Below are 27565 nucleotides of genomic sequence, written 5' to 3' on the forward strand. Positions count from 1 at the left end.
ATCCAAAGGTCGTGTGCGCCTCTTCACTTGTCTGACTTTGGCTGACAAGTGCTTATTACCACCAAAAATTTTCGTTCCACCCCTGAAGGGGGAGGCGAGCCTCCTAGACGGTCACGGCATCTCTCAGGTCAGGAGATTTGTACTGGAAAAAGGGATGTGCGGAGAAAGTGAGAGGGTTGGCGGCCGTGGTCTATACTAGGAACTGTCCCAGCATTCGCCTTAGTGCAGGAGAATGGAAAACCACGGAAACTATTCTTAGTACAGTCGACGGTGGGGACCACCCCCTCTCCGTCTTACGAATACAGAGGCGTAGAACCGCGGTAGAGCCGTGGTCACCCCTGCTCTGCTCGGTTGGTCGGTCGGAATGCAGAGCTTCGGACCACGGACCAGCCGTGGACAAATCTGGGCCGATACCTACTCTGCATCCGCCGACCAAGTGGTTATTTATTTTATTTAGCTTATGAGGAATTGCCGGCTCCGTGGTCTAGTAGGGTTACCATGCCTTCGTCTTTCCCAGAGGCCTTGGCTTCGGATTTGCCAGGTCAATGATTCTTCCCTGGGTCTGAGGGCTGATGCGAAGTCTACTCAAGCCTTCATAGAGAGTAGTTGAGGAGCTACCCGGCGCTCAGATAGCGATCCCGGTCAAAAAAATAAAGAATCTGAGAGGTTTCCTTGTGCTGACCACGTGTCACCTCGAAATCTGCTGGTTTCTGGGCTGAGCAGTGGTCGCTTGGTAGGACAAGGCTCGTGAAGGTTGTAGCACCCCAGGGTTTATCTTATGGCAAATCATATATATTATTTCAGTAGTATAGAACCCTTTTGCGGCGCTCACAAGTAATCGATCGTGACAAATGAGCATTCAAAAGAAAGCGAATAGACATTCGCGGTGACGAATAGCACTCTAATTTCATAAATATCGATAATTTCTTTAAAAAAATTAGTTTAAAAATGTACGAGGTGTGCGATTTGCAAATATTGTTGCTGTAGGAAAATACGCGCCATCATTGCTCTCCACTTCACATTTTGGCCGCTGGGTCGCCTGTTTCATGTCATTATAGTATTTTTTAATTATCAGTTTAGAAAAAAATGACTGTAAAACCAAAAATGATTTTCGGAACATTCGTCAGTGTAATAATGCACTTGCATTTGCTTCCGTTCAAGTGGATACCATAAATGTTAAAAAATCGAAGATTACATTAAGTGGTAAGTAAGACTGTCTAATATTGTACTGATTTGTGTATTCCTTAGTTCACCAGGGGGCTACTCCTTCACATACTTTATTAACATGCGAGATTTCTCGCACGAGTCCCCTAGTTATATACTAACTGAAGTAATTATGTAACAGTTAAACCGAATGAATTAATAATAGAAGATAAAAAAGTAGGCTTACACACAAATAACAAAAGAAGACGTAGGAAGTTCGCATAAACCATCGTATAACAATTCTAACCACACAACGGTTCTGCAATGAGATTTGCATAGCTGTCTGAACTGTGAGAACCCCTAAAATTTATGCAACCCACCTACATAGCTGTAAAGCGGTTAGATGGTACTTGCGCCTTGTTCAAATACGTTTCCATTCGAATCTATTAGTAAACATGCTTTCCTACGTTAGGAAGCATAGTCAGCCAGAATGGAGGTGCTTTTAGAGATGTGGTGAATCGTATAAATAAAGCCAAAGGATCTTTTACACAGTTACGACCAATATGGGGACCCTCTTTCGCCCATTCTTACAAAAACCAAACTAAGAATGTAAAATGAAAATCCACAGCCTGTTTCCAGTCATCCGACCGGGTCAGCAATGGACTGAATGAAGCCCCATCTAGCGACGAGGATGGGAACTGTGCCGGCTGCCGAAGCCAGTCGCACCTCTATGGGGCAATGATTAATGACTGACAGATGGAATGATAGTGGAGAGTGTTGCTAGAATGAAAGATGACAGAAGAAACTGGAGCACCCGGTGAAAAAGCTGTCCCGCCTCCGCTTTGTCCAGTACAAATCTCACATGGAGTGACCGGGATTTGAACCACAGTATCCAGCGGTGAGAGGCCGGTGCGCTGCCACCTGAACCACGGGGGCTACCAGAAACGAGTAAGAATATTGAACTCAAATGTTAAATATGTATTTCTGTAAGGAAAGTTATCTTTTATAAATCGTTGCCTTGAGGTACATGATGAGAAAATGGTGACCAAAGACCATCTCAAACAAACACTTTTGAGAGGTCACTTGTCAAAGTCCCGTATAACAAAAGATAATGAGAAGAAAATCGAAGAAGATTGGGCACACCATGAAAAGACCACAAGAAAGTTATCACAAGGCAGGCATAAAGCCGGAATCCACAACGTAGAGTCGCAGGCAAGGTAGACCGATGATTACCTGGAAGGGAGGGAGATAGCTGGAATCGACAAGACATGGAGAGAGGTGAAAGTATTGGCGGTAGTAGAACAAGCTGGAAAAAATTCGTCGAGGCTCTGTGTTATAGCTAGGAATTAAAGGGAAGCTAACGTAAGCTAATTATGTAACATAAAATAAAAATGAACCAATCATCTTAACACTAAAAGAGCGCAGATTGCTAAGTCAAGGATGTCCAGCCACTGTACAGCCTGTTCAGAGGAATTCATAAAATTCTCCACAGATCTACAGAGGGACCTGGACACACAGTCGGTGACGATATGCCATATTGTTTATTTTGTTGCGTCGCAGTCATAGTTACGGGGAGATCTCATAACCCAGTGATGGAGCAATGAATCACATCGTCCATGGTTGGTTCGGACTCTGATCAGACGTACCAAATTAAAACCAGCTGGAAGGGAGTGAGTGTCAAATAACGCCTGCCACTCACTTGGAACTCGCCTGCCACTCACTTGGAACTGCACTAATTAATTTCACTCACCATTCAGTTGCTGCACTAACGTTTTTGCTGATGACCTCTTCTGCTGTTTTAACTGGTGTGAATCTTGATTTCAGGCGTCCAAGTTCTACAGATTTCATGAATGGAAAGAGCTAGGTTAACCCACATTTTTCATTTCGCTGTCAATTAAGGTGTAGTAATTCCCAAAACTATAGATATTATCTGTTAACAAATGAGTCAAATCTACCTCTAATTTTGAAAAGAAATAGATATCGTAAAATTACAAAATACTGGTCATAAGAGGAGCTCTCGGTTTGAGAGAGTGGAGTGACGACTGCAGTCCTTGTTTGAGTCTGGCATTACACTTTCGTCTGTCAAGCTTCTCACTTTCATCGTTCCTACCCAACTTCCCTTGATCATGTCTTGTTTCCTTCTGAGTTTGTCCTTTAAAGGACTTTACTTGTCAAGACGCCTGCTGCCTAGTCAGTTGATCTACAACATTCTCAACCCTTTCAAGCCTGATGTATGCTACCTCTCATATTACACAGCTGATAATGAGTGATCTGCGTTCCAGACCTCAGTCCACGATTAAAATCCTCCGTTATGGTGGTGGTAATTTTGACTTTAAGTGTTAAAGCAATCTGATTAACAGCCCCCAAAATTCGTATACATGTCGGACATCAAATCTGGGGCCTCCAAGTAAGAGACAAGCACCCCCTGTGGGTGGGGGCGCTAGAATAATACCCACGATATCCCTTACCTGTCGTAAGAAGCGACTAAAAGGGGCTCTAGGGGCTATTATGTTGGGTGCATAGGTTGGCGACTACGGGACCCTCAGCTGAGTCCTCGCATTGCTTCCACTTACTTGTGAAAGGCTCGTCACTGTCATCTATCCTATCCGACCTCTCTTGGTCAACTCTTGTTCTTTACCGACCTCGATAGTATTAGAGCACTCGAAGCACAGGGAGTCTTCAATTTTCACGCACTTCGTGGCCCTTGTCTTCCTTTACAGGGCGAATTGGCCGTGCGGTTAGAGGCGCGCAGCAGTGTGTTTGCATCCGGGAGATAGTGGATTCGAATCCCACTTTCGGCAGCTCTGAAGATGGCTTTCCGTGGTTTCCCAATTTCACACCAGGCAAATGCCGGGGCTGTACCTTAATTAAGGCCACGCTCGCTTCTTCCCACTGCCAGCCCTCTACTATCATATCGTCACCGTAAAACCTATCTCTGTCGGTGTGACATAAAGCGAAATTATAACAAAAAGTGTATTTCTTTGGCCGATACCTTCATTTATCAAAGTTTTGGATCCCTTCCATTTTCCCATTTGATTAGTGTTATATAGAGGATGGTTGCCTAGTTGTACTTCCTCGTATAATAATAATCACCACCACTCCCACTTAAGAGACAAGCTTGCTATCATGGTGCTGGCTACTTCTTGAACACACTGTGAACAATGCACGAGTTAGAAAGCAGGAGGCTGACGAACTCAGGTTAAACAAGAAACAAAGCATTGTGAGAAAGGGCAAGTTAAAGTGAAAGCAGGGGAGAGAATAAAGTGCAGACATTAGCGAATTGAGTGATACTCGCTTGTTTAAAATAGCATTTCTGGACGAAAGCCTCGCAGCTGTTGGGACGACACCCACTCGATCTGTCTGGTGCTCCTACGTTTGAAGGCGTGTTACCCACCGTCTGCTGCAATCCAGTCGACATATGTTTCCACATCTACACCCAAATCTATTCCTGGATTAGCTGAGAAAAAAACCACCATGCCACGATTTTTAATCGGAAAAAGAGAAGATCGCCCAGTGGTTCAAACGATCGAACGTTGGTCTTTTACAATTACACTCCAGGTTCAAATCTCGGTGTCTCTGCTTGAATTTTGTGCCGGACAATGTTTATGTTCACGAGTTTCTCTCTGGTCCTTATAATTTTCAATTCCATTTCATTCGAACAGCACCCCCCCCCCCACACACACAACCACTTTTCCCTTTGCGAATATCAAATGATCATAAATATGTCGGTGGGTTGAGTGGCTCAGACGGTTGAGTCGCTGGGCTTCTGACCTCAACTTGGCAGGTTCGATCCTGGCTCGCCCGGTGGTATTTGAAGGTGCTCAAATACGTCAGCCTCGTGTCGGTAGATTTACTGGCACGTAAAAGAACTCCTACGGGACTAAATTCTGGCACCTCGGCGTCTCCGAAAACCGTAAAAGTAATTAGTGGGACGTAAACCAACATTATTATATTATTACCATAAAGATGTCTCTCAGTCATGGCTATCCATCAACGACTGCTAATTTCAGATGACTATCAGCCATAAGACATAGCCTGCATGGTTACTAGGGTTACACTTCTGTCACACAAATGCCTTCAAAATGCTAGTATTTTTTTTCTTTTTGCTAGTTGCTTTACGTCGCACCGACACAGATAGGTCTTCGACGATGGGATAGGAAAGGCCTTGGAATTGGAAGGAAGCGGCCGTGACCCTAATTAAGGTACTGCCCCAGCATTTGCCTGGTGTGAAAATGGGAAACCTCGGAAAACCATCTTCAGGGCTGCCGACAGTGAGATTCGAACCCACTATCTCCCGGATGCAAGCACACAGGCGCGCGCCCCTAACTGCACGGCCAACTGGCCCGGCACGATGCCAGTTGATGAGACAATTGTTGGCGACAGTTGTCCTCTAATTATTGTGTGACAATTGTTGGCCAGTCCAGTTGAACGAGAACCTGTTCACACGGCAGTAGATGACGAGAAATGGCTGTGTTTAGCGTCTGTAGTGTTCCGTGAGGAATTAAATTTATTTTGTAAGGATAACCCCAACCCCATGACACTACAGCCCTTGAAGGGCCTTGGCCTACCAAGCGACCGCTGCGCAGCCCGAAGGCCTGCAGATTACGAGGTGTCGTGCGGTCAGCACGACGAATCCTCTCGGCCGTTATTCTTGGCTTTCTAGACCTGGGCCACTATTTCACCGATTCTAATCACGTAGGCTGAGTGGACCTCGAACCAGCCTTCAGATCCAGGTAAAAGTCCCTGACCTGGCCAGGAATCGAACCCGGCGCCTCTGGGTAAGAGGCAGGCACGCTACCCCTACACCATGGGGCCGACATATTTTGTAATGATATGTACCGGGAATTCATTGCGGAGTCATTCAAAATTTTGACCTCAGTCCCACCGAAACATTGAATATTGTCCGACTCGTTGGCTGAACGGTCAGCGTACTGGCATTCGGTTCAGAGGGTCCCGGGTTCGATTCCCGGCCGGGTCGGTGGTTATAACCTTAATTGGTTAATTCCAATGGCACGTCGGCTGGGTGTACGTGTTGTCTTCATCATCATTTCTTCCTCATCACGACGCGCAGGTTGGCTACGGGAGTCAAATAGAAAGACCTGCACCTGGCGAGCCGAACCCTTCCTGGGATATCCCGGCACTAAAAGCCATACGACATTTCATTCAATGCTAATTTTATCGATAATCTCACTAAGTGCCGCCTGACGAGCATTTTTGTCTTTGTACAGATCTTCGTACTGGTTTCACATACATCGTCGTTCCCTGTACAGCTCAACGAATTTTACGTTAGTATCCTCACTCCAGTTAGGAGCCATAATTAAGCTTATAAATAATTAAAAGTTACAGTTTTTAAATTATCAAGGCCACGCAGGCGGCTTCTCCTCTCGGTTGACACAAGCGAACTGGCACTAGGGATGGCAACGATATATCGGTTTTTATGAAATACCGATATTTTCGTTTCGATTTATTGATATATTGATACCCAAAATTTTAATCAATTTATCGCAGAATATACAGGTTTTTCCATAAATGAATCGTTTTCCTTTGAATAATAATAATAATAATAATAATAATAATAATAATAATAATAATAATAATAATAATAATAATAATTAATAATAATAATAATAATAATAATAATAATAATAATAATAATAATAATAATAATAATAATAATAATAATAATAATAATAATAATAATTGTACCGGGCGGTACACCTCCACGCCGCTAATTCAAACATTGCGCCAGTTGAAACTCTTCTACTGGAGAAAGCCTGAACTTTAACAACCACATTAATTCTAGGGTTTCCCAGAAGATGTCTTTACTGTAAATTTTGAAGTGTTCTGAACTATGTCGATTTTTATTCGTGTTTGTTTTCTCTGTAGTAAGAAGTGTGAACATTCTCTCCTAGATGGCACTACTTAAGAACTACAATTGTGCACCCTAGTGCGAAGTGAAGGAACTTTTTTTGAAGAAATTTGGTATTCATAAGTTTGTTCTTTGTTAAATTTCTTTCAGTCATTGTTTGGGTTGGCAGTATAACCCTTCTCTTTCCGCCAGTTTCGAATTTGACCAATAAGGAATTTCTGTAATTAATTTTCCACCAACCCTAGATGTCTTCTTCAGTTTTGACTTGTAATCTTTAGCCGACCAATAAAAATGTATGGGCGGGTTGTTATCATTCATGAAAGGTCTCGAATGTTCCACGAGGGTATATAAACTGCTGATTTTCTTGTCTCGGGGCCACTTCAGTAACATCTTTCCTAGTGTGATTATGTAGCAGGGGGCGGGAAGCGCCTCTTACTTCGGGCAGCAGTTCTTCCATAAGGTAATGGCCTTTTAATAACTTCATTTCTTGCTAGCTCAGCAGTTTAACCCTCGGGGCAGGTTCGAAACTTTTATCATGTAACTTTCCTTTAAAATGTAAAAGACACTTGATATAAATTCTGTCTCTTTAACTACAAATTGGGATAGAGAGTGCCTAACCCTCTCGAGCTCCCATTCATTTCGTTCTGAGGTGACTACGTTTTCATAACAGTTTCCCTTTTCTTCGTAATGTAATAAAGTTTTCTATCGTGTCACCTCCGTAGTATGGGATTAGCCCTTGCATAAGCGGCCTAGTACCAAATAGGTTTTAAAAAGGTGTGTTAGGAGTGCAAGTTACGCCTCCACTCAAGTTAGTATTTTGGGGCCACGTAATTGTCCTGTTTCTTTAGTGAATAGGCCTCAGTAGGTTGGGTATTTTTACCTCTGTTCTTGTGTGCCTGGAGGGCAGCTTGAAGGTTGAGTTTGGTGTGGCCTTTGATTAGGCTTGAACTTTGTGAGCAGGTTGCTCTTTCTTAAATTTGGTTTCTGTGTGCCTCGAGGAGGCTTAACTGGGTAATTGGGAGCTAGTGCTTCTTGGCATGATTGGGGTTTTCTGCCCCGTTGTTGAACTTTGTTCATGTGTAAAGTTGGGCTCATTGCTCAAGGATTGCGTGTCTGGGGGCTCGAAGCCCAAATCCATTAACAAATTGCAATTGTACATTCTTAATTTGTTGATATGCTACTGAGTACCTGTTATACTTGTTATTTCTTGATCTTGAAAAGAAAATATAACCTTTGTTAAAGTTTTAAATTAACTTTAATTTCGTAAGTTGAGACCTATCCATCCCAGCACCTTCTTTCACCTCTAACTACCACGGATAATCCCGTAATAATAATAATAATAATAATAATAATAATAATAATAATAATAATAATAATAATCCAAGTGGAGTTTCACTAACTTTTTTCCGTTGTATATTTTTTAAACTCACCTCAACTACACCAACATTTGATTTAAGTAATACGTAGTACAGTCATTAAGTTCTGAGACTGACCGCATGATGGCGCTGTGGTGCACTATAGCGCTTCGGTGGCACCGTCGTATGGTGGCATGTCAGTTGGTCTCTCGTCCCTGCAAGAAACAATTGAGTGCATGCACTGGAAGCAGACGTACGGTCGTTGTTGTGACGGTGATTTTTAATGCGCCAGTCGGTTCTTGACATGTCACAGTTTGAGCAACGGGCAAACACTAAGTTCTGCCAGAGATTAGGCAAAACCACTGACGAAACTTGTGAAATGATGCAACAGTTTTACGGCGAGGACGCATTAAGTCGCAGTGTTGTGTTTAGGTGGCACCGACGTTTTGTGAAAGGGCGGGCCATTTTTGAAAATGATGTGCGTACTCGTCGGCCACAAACATTTCGAACGGAACGCAAGATCCAAGAAGTTGCAACGTTGGTGTGTGCTAACCACTCCTAATCGTTAGACGATCTCGCAGCAGCAATAGTGGTCAGCCATGGTACTTGCCACAAAATTCTGACGGATGACCTCAACATGTCTCGTGTTACCCAGCGCAATGTGCCACGAATCCTGTCGCAAGACCAACGTGATGATCACATGACGATTTGTGATGACCTCATCAGTAGTTCTGACGATCGTCCGACGTTTCTCAACTGGATAATAACTGGAGACGAAACATGGTGTTTCCTATACGGTCCGCAACTGAATCGACAATCCGCCACCTGGAAAACTCCATCATCACCACGACAGAAAAATAACACGTGCATAACGGCCAACTGCGACTATATTGAGGGTGGATGTGGTTATATTTAATTCGTTAACGGCCAACGGCGACTATTTTGAGAGTGGATGTGGTTCTGTGTAGGTGCACGCCGTGTAACGCGGTATAGTGTGCAACACACAGAGTCATGTGGGTGCCTACCCTCCAGGCGTAAAGTCTCAGAACTTAATGACTAGGGCCCGGATGTTTATGTAGAAATAGTTTATTATGCAAACTTACTGAAGCGAGTAATAAGTACAGTCTACCCACACGACGGTATTGCTATGAGGTTTGCATAAACATTAGGGGTTCAGCCCATTAGAAACCCCTAGAATTTATGTTACTCCCTCTACACTACGTTAGAGCGGGCTAGTCGACATTTTCTACTAAATAATTTTGTTACTAGGAAATGTCGACTAGCCCGCTCTAACGCAATGAAGTGGGAGTAACATAAATTCTAGGGGTTTCTAATAGGCCGAAACCCTAATGTTTATGCAAACCTCATAGCATTGCCGTCGTGCGCGTAGACTCTACTTATTACTCGCTTCAGTAAGTTTGCATTCTAACCTGTTAATGCATAAACATACGGGCCCTATTAATGACTGTACTACGTAGGATGTTCTTTTTAAATATATCGTTCGTTCGTAATCTGTTTACCCTGCAGGGTTGGTTTTTCCCTCGGAATCAGCGAGGGATCCCACCTCTACCGCCTCAAGGGCAGTGTCCTGGAGCTTCAGACATCGTCGGGTCGGGGGATACAACTGGGAAGGATGACCAGTACCTCGCCCAGGTGGCCTCACCTGCTGTGCTGAACAGGGGCCTTGCGTGCGGATGGGAAGATTGGAAGGGATAGACAAGGAAGAGGGAAGGAAGCGGCCGTGGCCTTAAGTTAGGTACAATCCTGCCATTTGCCTGGAGGAGAAGTGGGAAACCACGGAAAACCACTTCCAGGATGGCTGAGGTGGGAATAGAACCCACCTCTACTTAGTTGACCTCCCGAGGCTGAGTGGACCCCGTTCCAGCCCTCATACCACTTTTCAAATTTCGTGGCAGAGCCGGGAATCGAACTCGGGCCTCCGGGGGTGGCAGCTAATCACACTAACTACTACACCACCGAGGCGGACCTTTAATTATATCGACGAACAGAAATGTATTCGTCATGACGGCAATTTTAAAACATGCTTATCGTTTGCGATATATCGATACCACTTCAATATATCGGTATATTATGCACAATATATATCGATTATCGAAAGTCTTTGAATATATTGCAATATCAATATATCGGTATTTAAATTATTTCTTCCATCCCTGACTGGCACAAAAGAAGTACGGTATACAGCTACTGGCCTGTCTCGTTCATACGGCGCCAACTGTCCCGACATTAGTGAGTTTCCAGGGTTGGGTTGAGAAGGCTAACGTCTCAACCGTCTGAGCCACTCATCTCGGCTTTAAACATTATTTAGCTATCAGTTCACGTAATAGCCGTTTGGCATTTTCATTAGCTTCTCAATGGCGCCCGCGTTTCGAATTCCGGAAAACGCATATTTGATTTTGGAACGGCAGGGACATGTCCTTTCATTTATTATTATTAATATTATTAGGATTATTAATATTATTCAATTTAATTTGGACTTATCTCTTGAAGAATTCACTACATCAGCATCACATTAAAGTCATGTAATTTGATCGATAAAGGAGATCATATTATTGCAAAAGCTCATGTTATCAGCTGTCTCCAGGAATGATTTATAGCAACTTGGGTTTCCAGGAATGATTTATAGCAACTTGGGTTCAACTATCGATGCAGTCGACGGATTAACGCCTTACTTCAGTCGTTAAGTGAGAATTATGATGGATTTAAAGTAGCATAAGCAATAAGTAGGCAGATCAGTATAATCAACCAATAATCACTCCTTCAGAGTTCCATTGCATTTTAGCGCCCTAAGAATTGATAGAAGAAATATATACTTAAGTTTGTTATTTGGCAGAGGAAAAGGTAATGCTGACAATATCAGACACTATATGATTGGGCAGCAGTCGTTTTGGCAGGCCCAAGACTCTTCAGAGATGGTATGCGCCTCCTGGTGCAACAGCCCTTTAGAGCCGTGGTCTATAAAGCGACTGCTGCCCAGCCAGATGGTTTGCAGATAGTAGCGTACCTTATGTTCAGCGTGACATCTTCCGCTAAAGACTTAAATAGCTTACTACTAAACTGCAGAAACTACATTCAGCATCAGTCAAAATTGTATGAAATAATCTAAGTTAAACCCCCCTCTGCCAAATAGTACAATAACTTTGTTAACGTACCACAATAATCAAATATGTCTAGCCGTAAGCCATGTTCCATCGGCAGCCAATCTTCTTCTTCTCGTCAACCTGAAAGTTGGTGAATAGCATAATTGTCGTCCAAGGCCTGTCTCTTCTGAGCCATCTGTTTTAGTTGATAGTATGGACGTCGTTCTTTATTGTCATCCGGGATCTTTGCTGTTGGTCGTCCCTTTCTTTTTTTTTTTTTACTTTTCCTATAATTTTCCTTTTAAGCAGGGTGGTCCACCATAAATAATGACGTAGTACATGACTATTCCAACTGTTTCCTCTGTTCTTGATGTTCTCTATTAAGCGTAGGTTTCTTTTCTGCTCATTTCTGTCAGTGAAATGAAATTGCGTATGGCTTTTAGTGCCAGGAGTGTCCGAGGACATGTTCGGCTCGCCAGGTGCAGGTCTTTCGATTTGACTCCCGTAGGCGACCTGCGCGTCGTGATGAGGATGAAATGATGGTGATGACCACATATACACCCAACCCCCGTGCCAGAGAAATTAACTAATGATGGTTAAAATTCCCGACCCTGCCTGGAATCGAAGCCGGGACCCCTGTGACCAAAAGCCAGCACGCTAACCATTTAGCCATGGAGACGGACTCTTGTGTCAGTGAAAGAGTAACAAAGTTACACATTTTTTCTAGGCAATACCAGAGGACACTGTGCACTGCAAACACGTTTTACCAGCAAATGAATAATTAACCCAAATTGTATTTATTGGGTAATAATACAACATTAATAAACACAAAAGGAAAGGTATGTTATAAGGGGAACACAATTTAACATTATACGCCAGGATAATAATTTTGCTCCAGAGAAGCCATCGCATTACACTTCCAATTAAAGATGATGTCAAAGACTGCTCCAGTTACAGACCAATCTGCCTGTTTTGCAACACTATAAAGATTTTCGAACGTGTCTTCGCGATATTGTTGATGTCACTCCGAACCAATGTGGTTTTGTAAAACGTAAAGCAACGATCGACACTATTCATGTGTCACTCCTCTTAATGGAACGCCTCCAAGAGAAACGGAAACCACTCCACATGGATTCCTGATCAGTACGCATCCAGATTGCGCAATATACCAGAAGTTTATGTTCGATAGATCTAGCTCCTGTATCGGAATGTAGCCAGGTATGTCCAATGTGCTGCAAGAATCTATGCACCGTTTAACATCCAAGTTGGTGAGCATCAAGGACTTTTGTTCATCCGATGTTTTGACACCATCACTGCAACGGTTCAGACACCACATCCTTGGATTCTGGTTTATGCTGCTGATATCATGGTCTTCAGCGACTCGGCAAGAACTATAACAGCCAGTCCAACACTGGAAAAGTCACTTAGGTAAATGCGGACTGCGACGTAACGTTATGAAAACGGAATACTTGCATAGGGATAGCAAAGAAATGGGTCCATTAACATCGACGGCGCTGATCATCCTAAAACAAACCAGTTCAACTATTTGGGATCAGTCAGATTGCGACACACTGCCACATGCAAGGAAGAGAGTAAACGCAGCCTGGATGAAGTGGCAACAAGTTATTGGAGTCCTTTTCGATCGGAAAGTCCCATTGTACTTAACACTTTAGCGTCGACGTGTACATTTGCTTTTTCCGCGGTAAATTGCTGAAATGCCGTATACATTTTTCAGGTTGTTGTGGGCTACGGATGTTCGTAATTTCATTCGTAGATGATAATCAAAGACATATTTTATGTTCAAAGTTACTATTTTTGTGTCCCCCCATTGGGGTGACATATGGTTATTAGGTTGACTATGCAACAGAGAAAACGCATGTCACCCCTACAGGGGTGACGGCCTTTTTACCTTTGTTGTTGTGGAACACTGTGCTCTGTACCGTGAGCTGTTGAATTACGCGCCTTTCAACGAGTTCCTTGTAATTTACAGTTTTGTGACAAGAAATTAATTCATGTTATGTGTTTCTGTGTTGAGTAAGCCATGATTACCGATAGAGAGATACAAGGACAACCTGAAAAGGGTTCGAGTGTTGAATCAAGAGATGTTGACATTTAGGATTTGCAATGTGATGCCACCTTTTCCGAGTCAGAATTCAACAGTAGTTTCTGTATTGAGGACACTAGCAAGGATTCCGGTGCTGCATCGGGCAATGATTCAACCAAATCATCAGTCAGTGACAATTACTGGGGAACATTCCCAGGTTTGCAGAAACATTTTTTTTTAAATTCACACGTAGCCCCGGTTTACAATTATATCTGAGTGCTAAATCTCAACCAGTATGTAAGAATAAAGCAATAATAGACTCCAATCCACATTATTTTCCTTGCCATTAATAATTGAATTCTGATGGTTGCGTATGTCACCCCATATGGGGTGATAAATGTCAGAGAAATTCCACTCTTTGTTGCGCAATGCCCAGCGTGCTGAGAAAGGAATGGGCACTGCTCTGCACTTTATGAACACCTTACGTGAACAAGCAATGCAATACAACAGCGAATGGTAGCGCTAGTTTCGTGCGACGGCCTAAAATTGAAAGGCCTGGACACACTGCCGTGTCACCTCATGAGGGGTGACATACTATATTTTGTATGAGGGTCCGTCACCCCACATGGGGTGACATCGTCTTCAAAGTGTTAAAATAAAAGATTTATAGAACGTTCACTCTCGTCCAATAGTACTATACGGGGCGGAATGCTGGCCAGTCATAAAAAGTCATGAATAACATCTCCATGTCATGGACATGAGGATGCTTTGGTGGCATCTGGGATTCACTAAATTGGACCACGTAAGGAACCAGGATATCAGAGCGCCATTTGAGGTGGCTCCAGTTACTGATACAATGCGAGAGGCTCGCCTGAGATGGTATGGTCACGTACTGCGCAGCGAAGCGCAGCGGTTGGGAAGACGGTGCTATATTTGAACCATGTGGCTCGTCAACCACGGGGACGGCCGAAGAAAAGATGGCTTGACCCAGTACGTGAAGACATTTGTTTGGAGGGCATTCCTCTATTTGACGCCAAATATCGGAAGCGATGGAAAGCAAAGTACAGAAAAGAGGACCCTGAAGAAGAAGCCTTTGCATATCGGGAGGTTGTGGGTTCGGATCCCACTGGTGTCTGGTTGGCCATATTTGTTCTGTACTTAACATCTCTTCAACACGTACTAAATGTACGTAACACGACCTAATAAGTTGAAAGTCGGTTTTGATTACAATGCGGTCGTGAAAATTCCATATTCATTGACTTGGCCCTCAACGGGCAACTTAAACGCACTCTACAGTGTGATGGTAGTAGTACCAGACCTGTAGCTCAGATCCTTTCCAACATAACACAGATGGCCTAGGCCACCATAGCTCAATTGGTAGAGCAACCGACGCGAAATCGGGAGGTTGTGGGTTCGGATCCCACTGGTGTCTGGTTGGCCATTTTTGTTCTGTACTTAACATCTCTTCAACACGTACTAAATGTACGTAACACGACCTAATAAGTTGAAGGTCGGTTTTGATTATCCGTATTACCTTTACCTGTTTAACTCCAAAATTATTCAAAGTTTAAAATTATACAGTGTTATCAAAGTGTATTTACGTGGGTATTAGAGAGAATATGTAACTCTCAGGACAAAATGAGGAGTCACTAAATTTAAACAGGTTCAAGATTCATACGTGTTACGTGCCTGGTTTTTGATTTATTCGAACAGGGAAGTCCACGGCTATCAAATAAAGCTTGCTTGAAGAGTTCCAATTCCTCTAGAACTACTTGTTGGACTTTGAAAATAATCACACCTTGAATTTAAAATGTTCACGACTCACTTGTCAATACTGCTATACTTAGAAAACAATGTAAATCTATTGAAAAACAAAGTCACTACTGCTAGGTGTACGTTAAAAGTACTACAAGTTCGATAATGAGTCCCTTGATAACATTACCAAAAGTGAAAAAGAGATTTTAGCTAAATTTAACAGTGTGTGAGTTATTTGAGGTAAGCACCTTAGCTGACTCACGCTGTACAGTATATCGTAGCGCTCGTTCAGGTAAGGTAGCATCTATAGAATTATCTGTTGATCAATGGAATGACGTAACCACAATTAAAATAGTATCTAGCCAAATACAAGGCATGGCACGATGACAGCATACCGTAAATTGAGCTTCATGGCCCAAATTTGTTGAGCGTCTCGCTGAGAACTATTTCTGACCAAAGACGGTGCCTATGCAAGCTAAAATCACTGCTAAAGACTCCAAACAAAATATTAAAAAACAAGTAATAGTGTAATTTATACAACGACCACGGGAAGTGATCTTTCACGTTACGAGTGAAATGTCTACGGAATTTCAAAACGAGTAAAGTAAATTATCACTTTAGAGGCTGTTGTGAACAATATTTTATTTCATACCATGGTGAATTTATTTATTTTAAATTAAAATAATTAATTAAATTAATTAATTGTCCGCCTCTGTGGTGTAGTGGTTAGTGTGATTAGCTGCCACCCCCAGAGGTCCGGGTTCGATTCCCGGCTCTGCCACGAAATTTGAAAAGTGGTAAGAGGGCAGGAACGGGACCCACTCAGCCTCGGGAAGTCAACTAAGTAGAGGTGGGTTCGATTCCAACCTCAGCCATCCTGGAAGTGGTTTTCCGTGGTTTCCCACTTCTCCTCCAGGCAAATGCCGGGATGGTACCTAACTTAAGGCCACGGACGCTTCCTTCCCTCTTCCTTGTCTATCCCTTCCAATCTTCCCGTTCCCCCGCAATGCCTCTGTTCAGCATAGCAGGTGAGGCCACCTGGGCGAGGTACTGGTCATCCTCCCCAGTTGTATCCCCGACCCAGAGTCTGAAGCTCCAGGACACTGCCCTTGAGGCGGTAGAGGTGGGATCCTTCGCTGAATCCGAGGGAAAAGCCAACCCTGGAGGGTAAGCAGATTAAGAAAGAAAGAAAGAAAGAAATTAATGAATTAATTAAATTAATTTAATTATAAATAATTTTGATTCGTCCCGACGCAAATCGTCATGTTAGATCCATGCACTGAAGTTTCCTTGGTAGTGTCTTGCTATAAAAATATAACAGGTGCGTACTTGAGGTTATGTGCTAATAAAACATCAACAATCATGTGATTTGAATCAGTGAACAGTTTGCTAAGCTTCCAGAGTCGTAAACATTGTCCTCTGGTCCTGGATTAATGAAGGTAATACAAACTTTGTTATATACTGTGATATACGCTGTATTTATCTGTTGGAAATGGATTAAGCTATACATTAGTCAGTATTTATTTATTTATTTATTTATTTATTTATTTATTTATTTATTTATTTATTTATTTATTTATTTATCGTCTTGTTTTATAATGGCGAGACTCAGGCTATGAAGCCTGCTATTCTGTCCGACCACCGGGCGAGTTGGCCGTGCGCGTAGAGGCGCGCGGCTGTGAGCTTGCATCCGGGAGATAGTAGGTTCGAATCCCACTATCGGCAGCCCTGAAGATGGTTTTCCGTGGTTTCCCATTTTCACACCAGGCAAATGCTGGGGCTGTACCTTAATTAAGGCCACGGCCGCTTCCTTCCAACTCCTAGGCCTTTCCCATCCCATCGTCGCCATAAGACCTATCTGTGTCGGTGCGACGTAAAGCCCCTAGCAAAAAAAAAAAAAAAAAAAATTTCGGTCCGACCATACATACACCTACATGAAGAGTTAGATATACACTAAATACATTATTTACAATTTAATATCTTAAGGTATCAACCAAATGTTTTAATTAACCTATTATCTAATTCTACGTATATTATGAATCATTATTATTTATTAACCAGGTTTGACGAAGTTTCTTAAAGCGCAGATGGTTTCAAACGCTCCTAATTACAGCAGGTAGGGGATTCCAAATTCGACTGGAGGCGACTACAAATTATCTACTGTAGCCAGTTGAGCGGTGAATGGGAATGCTTAGTACTGAGATGGATGATGATCTGGTGGGAATACTAGAAGGTGATGCTAGGTAATGGAATTGTGTGGCAAGGTATTCATGAGTGATAAGGTTCAGTATACGATGTAACAGAGAAACAGTATGTAAATTTCGTCGCTCTCTTAAGCGGAACCATGAAAGTCTATCAAATGCGGGAGAAATATGGTGATGACTGCTGTCACTAGATTACTTGAGCTGGGAATACAGAGACGCCAATGCCATTTTTTTTGTATAGAAGAGTACAGCACCACGGTGCTGTAATCAGGCGGAGAAGCAATTCAACAAAGTTCTTCTTCTTCTTTTTTCTACTACTGCTTTTTCCCACATGTGTGTGTGTGTCGCACATGTGAATTTGACCCTGTTTTACGGCAGGATGCCCTTCATGACGCCAACCCTATATGGAGGGATGTCTGGTCACTATTGCGTGTTACTATGGTGGTTGGTAGTGTAGTGCGTAAACAATCCATCAAGGTTAACTCCGCTGTTTCTTGATTCATGATTTCTCTGACTATCCCTGTTTACTGTCAAGCGGAGATCAACCAGTCAGAGACTCTTTGTAATAAAACAGTCCGTTATGTAACTACAGTACGGTAACATGTCATTTTCTGTACTCTTTTGAGTAGGCCTACGGGAAGAAGGAAGTTACACGATAGCATAGCGCATCGAACAGGAAGTGCATCTTCACGAATTACCGTGGACCGCCGCACAGATGGCACTGCCATCCACAGTGATGACTGAGCGCGAGGATAACAGAGGCATTTTCGAGACTACTACTTCAAAATCTACTAAGAAACTCAAGCATGCAACTTACGTTTGAAAAATGATTTCATCTGCTGGACACTTTGGAATATTTCCTGGATGATTTCGAAGTAACCAGCTCCCTTCTTATCTCCTTCGTGCGGAAGAAGAATCGACATTTCAAGTAGTGAAATACGAGTTTTGGTAGCAAACACAGCACATGATCTTCACAGCACCCCAACTGCGATGACTTCACTTTAATAACATCTCATTTATCCAAGTACTCGAAGAAAGTATCACCCCAAAAACTATCCATACACGACAGCTTTTCCGCAACAACATTTTCCACTCGCAACAACACATTATAAACACTTTCCGACGCATGCGTGAGATATGTGTCGCTTTGCATTGAGCCGTAATCTTTAATTAGTGTTAGGGAAGCAGGCACGTTATCAGTCAGTTTGCCGAAAAGGAAAGGACGACATAAATCACACTGAATCACTTTTGAAATATGCCGCGCTATGTATCCGGCTAAATGATATACTAAGTAATTTTTGCTACAATTCCTCCCACTTAACTCAGGTAAAATGTTTTCCCAGTCTGGTATTTGAATGTAATTTTCGATGTTCACAATTTTTTTCCCTGATTTCATCTACAGCTTGTGTCTTCACTGCACGATTTTTACTTTCAATTTCTCTTGCAAGAATACGCATTTGATTAACAAGAGACGTCAATGGGGATTCAGCTCTGTACTCACAGTTTCCGCCAGACGTAAGGCAAGTTTAGTCTTTTCGTAAATAGACTGCAGCGTGTGTAAATGTAGAAAGTCAATAGTGGACGGATGATCATCAGAACTTAGTGATCGCAGGATACCGAAATGACGTTCTAGGGGATCTTGATTAAATTTTCCTGTCAAAACGTAGCTACCATTGTGTTCCCACAAATATTTAGACACTTCTGAGATACTTTCCACGGTAACTCTTAAAGACTCCAGTGTCCTTTGTGAAGCGAATGAATTTTGAGTATCTCTGAGAACATTTAATTAAAGTTTCATGTGCCTGTGGTCCTTTATACAGTGCTTGAGTGGGAATAGCCGAATTTAATGCATCAATCAGACAGTTTAAATCGCCTTTGAAAATTTCCGTTTGTTCACTGTCTTCTAAACGCTGTGTTTTAATACCCCGATAGAATGCTATACCATCAGCGGCTGATATACTGAATAGTTGAAATGCCAGTCTTACATTCATTCGCTGAAACGAATTAGGATCCAAGTGGGCAGAGGTCAGTTTGTAGCAAACTTTCAATCCGGAAAATTCAGGAGACTTTCCTGTAGAATGAATGGAATGAATAATCAACAATATTGGCAGTATAATTAACCTGTCCTTTGTCATGAAAATGATTTGTTACAAATTTAAATATATGTGGCGCGTCTGAAAATGCCCATAATTTTCTCTTGGTGTCAGCTGGATTGGAAATACGTATATAACACTTCAGATTCTTCATGTTACCAGATATTCCTAAGCATTTCCACAACTTTTTATTCGACTGGCTACCATCCGATGTGAAACCAATGATTCGGACACCTACTTGCTCTAATTGCATGGTGACTTGAATGAGAATGTTTGCAATTATATCACCAGGGGTGGCGTTCCGGCTAGCATATATCGCTATAGGTTGTATCCAGTTATATAGAAAAGGAACAAACATAAAAACTAGAGCATGATTTGCCAACTGACCCTTGCCAACCATTCTCTTGCAACGATTCCGAGTTAAAGCGAATTTCTTCTCGTAACTTTACCTCGTCAAATATCAACATCCCTAAGCGTTCATGTTCCTCCTTCCCATTAAAAATATCTGCTATGGCAGCGGTAGCATGCTCATTTATGCCGTACGAACATTTTAGGCCCTTCACCAAATTTCTCAAGTGGGATTCAGAAGGCAAAGGCAGCAAGTCATGATTTAAACAGTGCCAGTAACCCTTGGGAGAGTTTATTTTTAAAAGAAATGCATCAAGAAAAAATTCATCACTATATCTCATTTTTTTCTTTTTTTCTTTTTCGCTTGACATTTCTTTAACATTGTATCGACTATAATGTTTCTGGTTTTTTTCGCTGAGAGAACGGAATTATCGTGACTGAGTAAAATTTATCTTTGATTTTATGTCAGAAGTGTCTTCTTCAGGCAAATGTACCTTAGCTTTAGCGACATTGAGTTGATTCTGCGTTCTAATGAAATTACGTCTCTGATTCTTCAATCTCCTCTTTAACAGGGCAATTGTTTTCCTAACATCTACGACATTACAGCTACCTTCAACTGCTGAGCATACAGGTTGATCACTATCACTGATATTTACGATCTGTTCAGGGCTTCTATTAGAGAAATCTCTTCGTGTGGATTGCCTATTCGTGGGGGAGTTGTGTTTCTTAACTGCCTTAGAAATATACTTGCGTGGATTAGGAAATATGTGAGGAAATGCTTCTGGTTTTAATTTCCAGCGTTGTCTTGGTATCTCTACTCTTTAACCATTCACCGTAAACGAGCCTACTTTCACTAGAAAGTCATAGCAAAAATGAATGTCACACACGAAACAGTTATGAGTTAATTTTCGGTCTTTTCTATGGATAGCCTTCTCCCATTTCAGTAAACCACCACTCTCCTTATGGGGCCTAAAGAAATGCCTACCTGAAGACAATCGGTCATATCCAGATCTGCAGCCGGGTACAAAACACGAGGGCATGATGTGGTAGTTTCCTCCCGCACTGATATACGTTGCCTTATAGCACAATAGCGACAAAGACCGAGGTATTAAAAACATAATACTTCTTACACCACTCAATCGTCAATACACTAATAATGCAAACTGTCGAAACATCTCTGACAGCGACAATAATGAGCTATAAAAATTACTACCACTGAAAGCGAATATAACGCGGGCTAATGGTCAAGGGTCTCTGTTGACATCACAATCGCCTGTGCTGCCACCAAGCGTGTATCCCATCAACCTCTTGAGCCCAGTTACGGGCGAACGGTGATGATGCATTTCCTCTTCGATACGCTATGATGATAGTATGAAATCTGTTGCTGCAGTAAAGTATTTCGGGTGGATTTGGGTTCCGCAGAGCGAGCAGATGAGAAGAAGCTACAAAACACAATCGCTATTGTTAGCAAGAAACCAACAGTGTACTTGGACCTATAGTACCGGTGGCCCACGGGGGAAGTCACCATTGTTCACTTCTCTCTCTCAGCATTCTCGAGGTTAAAAATGTAATTTTTCTACTCCTGCGTAACGGATTGAGATAAAATCAAGCGCAATGAATTTTGGATGTCTCTAATTTTCGTAAATTTCATTAAAACTGGATTAGCCGTTTTTGTATTTATTCAGTCCAAACCGAATGACAGACTGTCCAATAGACAAAATTTTCAAAAAAGATGGATATCGTCTCTCTGAATCGTGTATAGGCTACTGTATACAATCAACCCTCTCGAAATTGTGCCAGAAATAAATGTACTGACAGACCCTACATTCTTATATTAGTAACATATACAATTAGTAGAGGACTGATTATTTAGCCATAGTGAGACATCACAGCTACGTATACGATAGAATTATTGTTCATGTTTAGTATTTTTTATTTATTTTTATAATTGTTAGGTTTTTCAGTCTGCCGAAACTAATTTTGAGTAAAAAAATTATAAACTACCTAAAAAAGAAAACATATGGTAACAGAATTATACTTGAAAAAGATAAAAAGAATTAAAATAGAATGTGATGTTTTGTTGTTGAAAGAACATCATCAGATTGAGTGCGATTTGATAGCACCTGAAATAATAATAATAATAAGAAGAAGAAGAACCTGAAAGTTATAAACTAAATGAGTTGAGCCCAAAAAAACAGATGTCTTCATATATTACAAATTATTCATGTAGTCTATTCGTACCAATGGTTCGCAAATACGCTCCTAGGTATGTGACCGGTTCTTACTCGAATAATTATTCATTTCTAGTGACTCAAGAAATTTTCCGCACATGACGCTGTGATGTACATGAGTGCATCACCGAGGCGCGAATGGAAAGTTAACTAATGCTGAAATATGTTCTATTTTTAACTTGTTACAAGAAGACTTCCACCTCGATCCTGATGTCGAGCCAAAGATATCTCACTTCACATTCATTCTCCGCATGGTTTTAAGAAAACCCTTCTCTTCTCCAAGATCGATATTAACTCGAAGCTGTCGTCTTAAATCAACTACAGCTGGGGAGAAAAAAAGAGGCTAATACAGTCCTTTAAAGGAACTGTGCCAGCACTATCTCGGTAATACTGTATTAAATTAACCGCACTCAATGATCCTTTTCTCGTAATTCAACTGAGGTATTGTTCTGAGACTTTTATAGTCGTTTTAGAGATATTATTAGAATTATCTGAGAAAGCCTCCGTGGTTCAAATCCCGGTCACTCCATGTGAGATTTGTGCTGGACAAAATGGAGGCGGGCAGGTTTTACTCCTGGTACTCCGGTTTTCCCTGTCATCTTTCATTCCAGCAACAGTCTCCAATATCATTTCATTTCACCTGTCAGTCATTAATCATTGCCCCAGAGGAGTGCGACAGGCTTCGGCAGCCGGAACAATTCCTATCCTTGCCGCTAGATGAAGGTTTCATTCATTACATTCTTGACACAGTCGAATGACTGGAAACAGGCTGTGGATTTTCATTTATTAGAATATGCTCAAAATTTAAACATAAAACTCATGTAAGATCTAAACTTATGGTAATGAGAGGCTACTTTTTGAAGAAAACTTTAAGATAAACATTTTTCCAGATTTTCAATAATTTGCTTAGTTTACAGGTTCTCTTCCTTCCCACTCCTAGCCCTTTCATATACATCGTCGCCGTAAACCTACCTGTGTTGGTGCAACGAAAAGGAAATTGTAAATCATCATCATCATCATCATCATCATCTGTTTACCCTCCTGGGTCGGCTTTTCCCTCGGACACAGCGAGGGATCCCACCTCTACCGCCTCAAGGGCAGTGTCCTGGAGCTTCAGACCCTTGGTCGGGGATACAACTGGGGAGAATGACCAGTACCTCGCCCAGGCGGCCTCACCTGCTATGCTGAACAGGGGCCTTGTGGAGGGATGGGAAGATTGGAAGGGATTGGCAAGGAAGAGGGAAGGAAGCGGCCGAGGCCTTATGTTAGGTACCAACCCGGCATTCGCCTGGTGGAGAAGTGGGAAACCACGGAAAACCAATTCCAGGATGGCTGAGGTGGGAATCGAACCCACCTCTACTCAGTTGACCTCCCGAGGCTGAGTGGACCCCGTTCCAGCCCTCATACCACTTTTCAAATTTTGTGGCAGAGCCGGGAATCGAACCTGGGCCTCCGGGGGTGGCAGCTAATCACGCTAACCACTACACCACAGAGGCGGCAAATTGTAAATAATAAATAAAAATAAAGTAAACCCGTTATTCAAACAAGTTTTTAAATACTTTTGGAAAAGTAAAACAAAAAATAATTGGTTCGAAGAAGATTTAGAAGATGATTTAGAAGAGCTGAAAATTACATTACAGCAAATTGCAAATGGAGAAGAGAAAAGGATTCTGAAGAACAAATATGTCCGCCTCTGTGGTGTAGTGGTTAGTGCGATTACCTTCCACCCCCGGAGGCCCTGGTTCGATTTCCGGCTCTGCCACGAAATTTGAAAAGTGGTACGAGGGCTGGAACGGGGTCCACTCAGCTTCGGGAGGTCAAATGAGTAGAGATGTATTCGATTCCCATCCCAGCCATTCTGGAAGTGGTTTTCCGTGGTTTCCCACTTCTCCTCCAGGCAATTGCCGGGATTGTACGTAACTTAAGGCCACGGCCGCTTCCTTCCCTCGTCCTTGTCTATCCCTTCCAATCTTCCCATCCCCCCACAAGGCCCCTGTTCAGCATAGCAGGTGAGGCTGCCTGGACGAAGTACTGGTCATTCTCCCCAGTTGTATCCCCTACCCGATGTTTGACGCTCCAGGACACTACCCTTGAGGCGGTAAAGGTGGGACCCCTCGCTGAGTTCGGAGGAAAAACAAACCCTGGAGGGTAAACAGATTAAAAAAGAAAGAAAGAAAGAAAGAAAGAAAGAAAGAAAGAAAGAAAGAAATAAAGAACAAACATGTAAGACTTAAACTAAAAACTTTCCAACAAAAACAATATGTTTTAATTGATGAAGGAAGGACAGCCACGTCGGAAAGAATGAAGAGGTTTCGGGAGAGGAGAAAGATGATGAAAGCTGCATTCCCAGTTAATTATGTGAAGACTTAGATTCGTATGGTTTGCTCCAATGCGGGCGTAAAATATGTAGGAAAAGTAAAATCATCCCCGTACAAGCTATGAAAGCCCTTGGAAGGGTGGAAGGTAAAGGCCTCCACCATTCATAACCTCGGCACTTGATGGAGCGCGCCCGCCTTTGCTCCCAGGAATTAACCTGGTGCTTATTTTTGGTGTAGGCTGAGTAAACCACAGGATCATATGAACCTCCGGAAGTGAAAATCTCGTTTTTTAAATATTTCGTCTTCCTGACGAGGAATAGAATCCGCGTCCTTCCGGATGAACCGAGCGCGCCTTAACCGCCTCGGCCAGGTAGCTCCTCGTAAAATATGTAAATAAATAAAATATGGAAGCTGCTGAGACGTGAGTTATTCAGAATAATGACATTCGGCGCGTGACTTGTGAGTCTCAGTGTTACTCATAGGGTTACTCGTGCTGTAATACACTTAAGAAAATGGTAATTGCAGCACCATGAAGGCATTGGTCGTTTATATTGATTTTCAATATATGGAACGATGCCATGTAGGTATGTAAACGATCAAAGTTTCAGACCCATTGGATTGTTGCTACAGGTCTCCCCACGTGATTGGTCGCGGAGGAATCAACTCCAGTATACGGACTCTGGTGTAGTGTAGTTGACTTGCAGTCTGTGCAGTGAAGTGTTCCCCGTCAAACATGCCTCGTCGACAGAGAAAAGCACGCTATCAACAACTGTCGCCGTTTGAGAGGGCTCGGATAATTGGGCTGTGTGAGGCTGGATTACCGCTAAGGACTGTCGCTGCACGTGTTGGCCGACAGGCATCTACGGTACAACGTGTATAGCAGCAGTGGTCAAATGAAGGTACCCACACTCGTAGACCTGGCACAGGCCCAGCGCGACAGACAACTGTGAGAGAGGATCGCCAAATCATTCGGATTGCCCGGATGGAACCCCATGCAAAAGCAGCGCAAATTCGAGCAGCTGTGGCACCCCACGTTACACAACAAACAGTTGGTAATCGCCTGCGTGCAGCTGGCTTACGACCCGTGTCCCTGCAGAAGGTGTTCCATTGCCCCACAACAGCGACGTGTAAGGCTGGCCTGGTGTCGAGAAAGATCGACGTGGGCCGACGAATGGCATAGGGTCGTCTTTAGTGATGAATCGCGCTTCTGTCTTGCCCGCAGTGAAAGCCGGAATCGTGTGCGCCGACGTACCGGGGAGAGGGGCCGCTCAGATCTTATTGTCGAGAAGCACACAGGGCCAACACCAAACATTATGGTCTGGGGAGTTATTAGCTTTGATGTGAAATCACAATTAGTGCTTGTTGAGGGCACTATGACTGCTCGACAGTACGTTGAGAGGGTACTCAATCCAGTGGTTGTCCCTATGATGGCGAATATTGCTAATGGGATGTTTCAGCAGGACAGTGCCCGGGTTCACACTGCACGCATCTCCAGAGAAGCTCTCCACGACATCACAACCTCAGAATGGCCCGCCAGATCCCCGGACCTCAGTCCTACTGAGCATGTGTGGGACATGATGGGTCGACAACTGGCCAACCGTCCTCAACCACCCACAACTCTGGAACAACTGACCCGTGCAGTGCAGCAAGCATGGGCCACAATTTTTCAGGAAGCGATCCAGGGCCTTATTGACTCCATGCCTCGACGAATTCATCAATGTGCTGCAGCTCGTGGTGGGCACATCCTGTATTGCTTTTTGTCCAAACTTGCGGTCAAAGGGACCTGAATGTGTAATCATCGAATCACAACCAAACACTGGTTCTGCATGTTCAATTGCAGTAATGTGTGCTACAACGTGTATGGCAGCACTCGTTCTGGGTGTTGCAATTTCCACTTTCTTCAGTGTAGCACTTTCGGGCCTAGAGAGGAAAGCAATAGTAGGTTACGTGAACGAATCTTATCCATGAAATTTCATTGTAAATTCGCCCTAAATGGAGGATAATAATTGCCCGCATGAAGATCAACAGTAAAATTAGCGTTAAATAGATAAATACCAATATTAATGGAGAAATATATATAAATATACATAAATTCCTACGGCGACTATTTCGCCGCAGATACGAGTTTCTTCTGTGGCATTCCGCTTAATCGTGCCGTCTTTTGTTTCCTTGCTGAGGTCCAAGGATAGCACCGACGAATGGGAGTGCTATGTCTGTGAATTCTCAATATCTTTATCCACCATGAATAGCGCGGGCAGTTCAGACGGAAAAATGGAGGTGAGAAATATATCGTAAGTAACATAAAAAGGATTTTTCTTGAAAGAAAAATAACATGATCCCTGGACCAATAATTATATTAAATCAACAACTCGCCCCACCAAGTAACTTTAAGCAAAGCAAAGCAAAGAAGTTCAAACAAGTTAAGTGAGCAAAGACTTGACAAGCAAACGTTTTACACGAACAAAAGATATACTGAAGCGCTGTGACTTAGAATAATTCATAGTCGTAATGTAGCATAGTATGTATGTATTTTTCACCATTAATAATCGTATTTATAAATTTACCGCTCATTTTACTCTTTATTTGCATAAAAACAATTTTCTTCCATTTAGGAGAAAAATTATAATGACATTTCATGTATACGATTCCTTCACGTAACCCAATGGTAAACTACCTCACTCATTTTCCCAAGTATGCCTCATTTTGGCGGCGACATTGGTTTTTGCGGTTTTCCACATAACCGCATAGACTTTGGTGGTGCTATTTGAAAATCCAACCTGCCTCTTGGCTGATGACCTAACAGACAGACTTACCAAAACCGGTCAGATGACCTGCAAAATTGAAGTGTCACATGATTAGCGCGATGACTACTGAGACGTTTTGCTTGGCTTTCATGACTGGATTCTCTGGCACTTAAATTAGACAGCAATTCAGTACTGCACCCGCTGTCGGTAGGGAATACTACATTTCTTCTTCTTTTTCCATCACTTTCCCCGCACTCTGGTCACGAATTTGAACTGTGTCAAGCATAAATGGTTAGCCCTGTTTTACGGTCGGATGCCCTTCCTGACGCTAACCCACTCTGGAGGGTTGTTTTCATTATT

The 27565-nt window shown here is 42.6% G+C and overlaps 1 protein-coding gene across 3 annotated transcripts in view; it reads right to left on the reverse strand.

The window, feature by feature from the left end:
• LOC136880953 (excitatory amino acid transporter) overlaps nt 1–27565 on the reverse strand; it is a 273345-nt gene that overhangs the window by 96854 nt on the left and 148926 nt on the right. The gene's annotated exons all lie outside the window — the stretch shown is intronic.

Source organism: Anabrus simplex, chromosome 9, assembly GCF_040414725.1.
Source record: "Anabrus simplex isolate iqAnaSimp1 chromosome 9, ASM4041472v1, whole genome shotgun sequence".
In the NCBI taxonomy this organism is placed as follows: domain Eukaryota; kingdom Metazoa; phylum Arthropoda; class Insecta; order Orthoptera; family Tettigoniidae; genus Anabrus; species Anabrus simplex.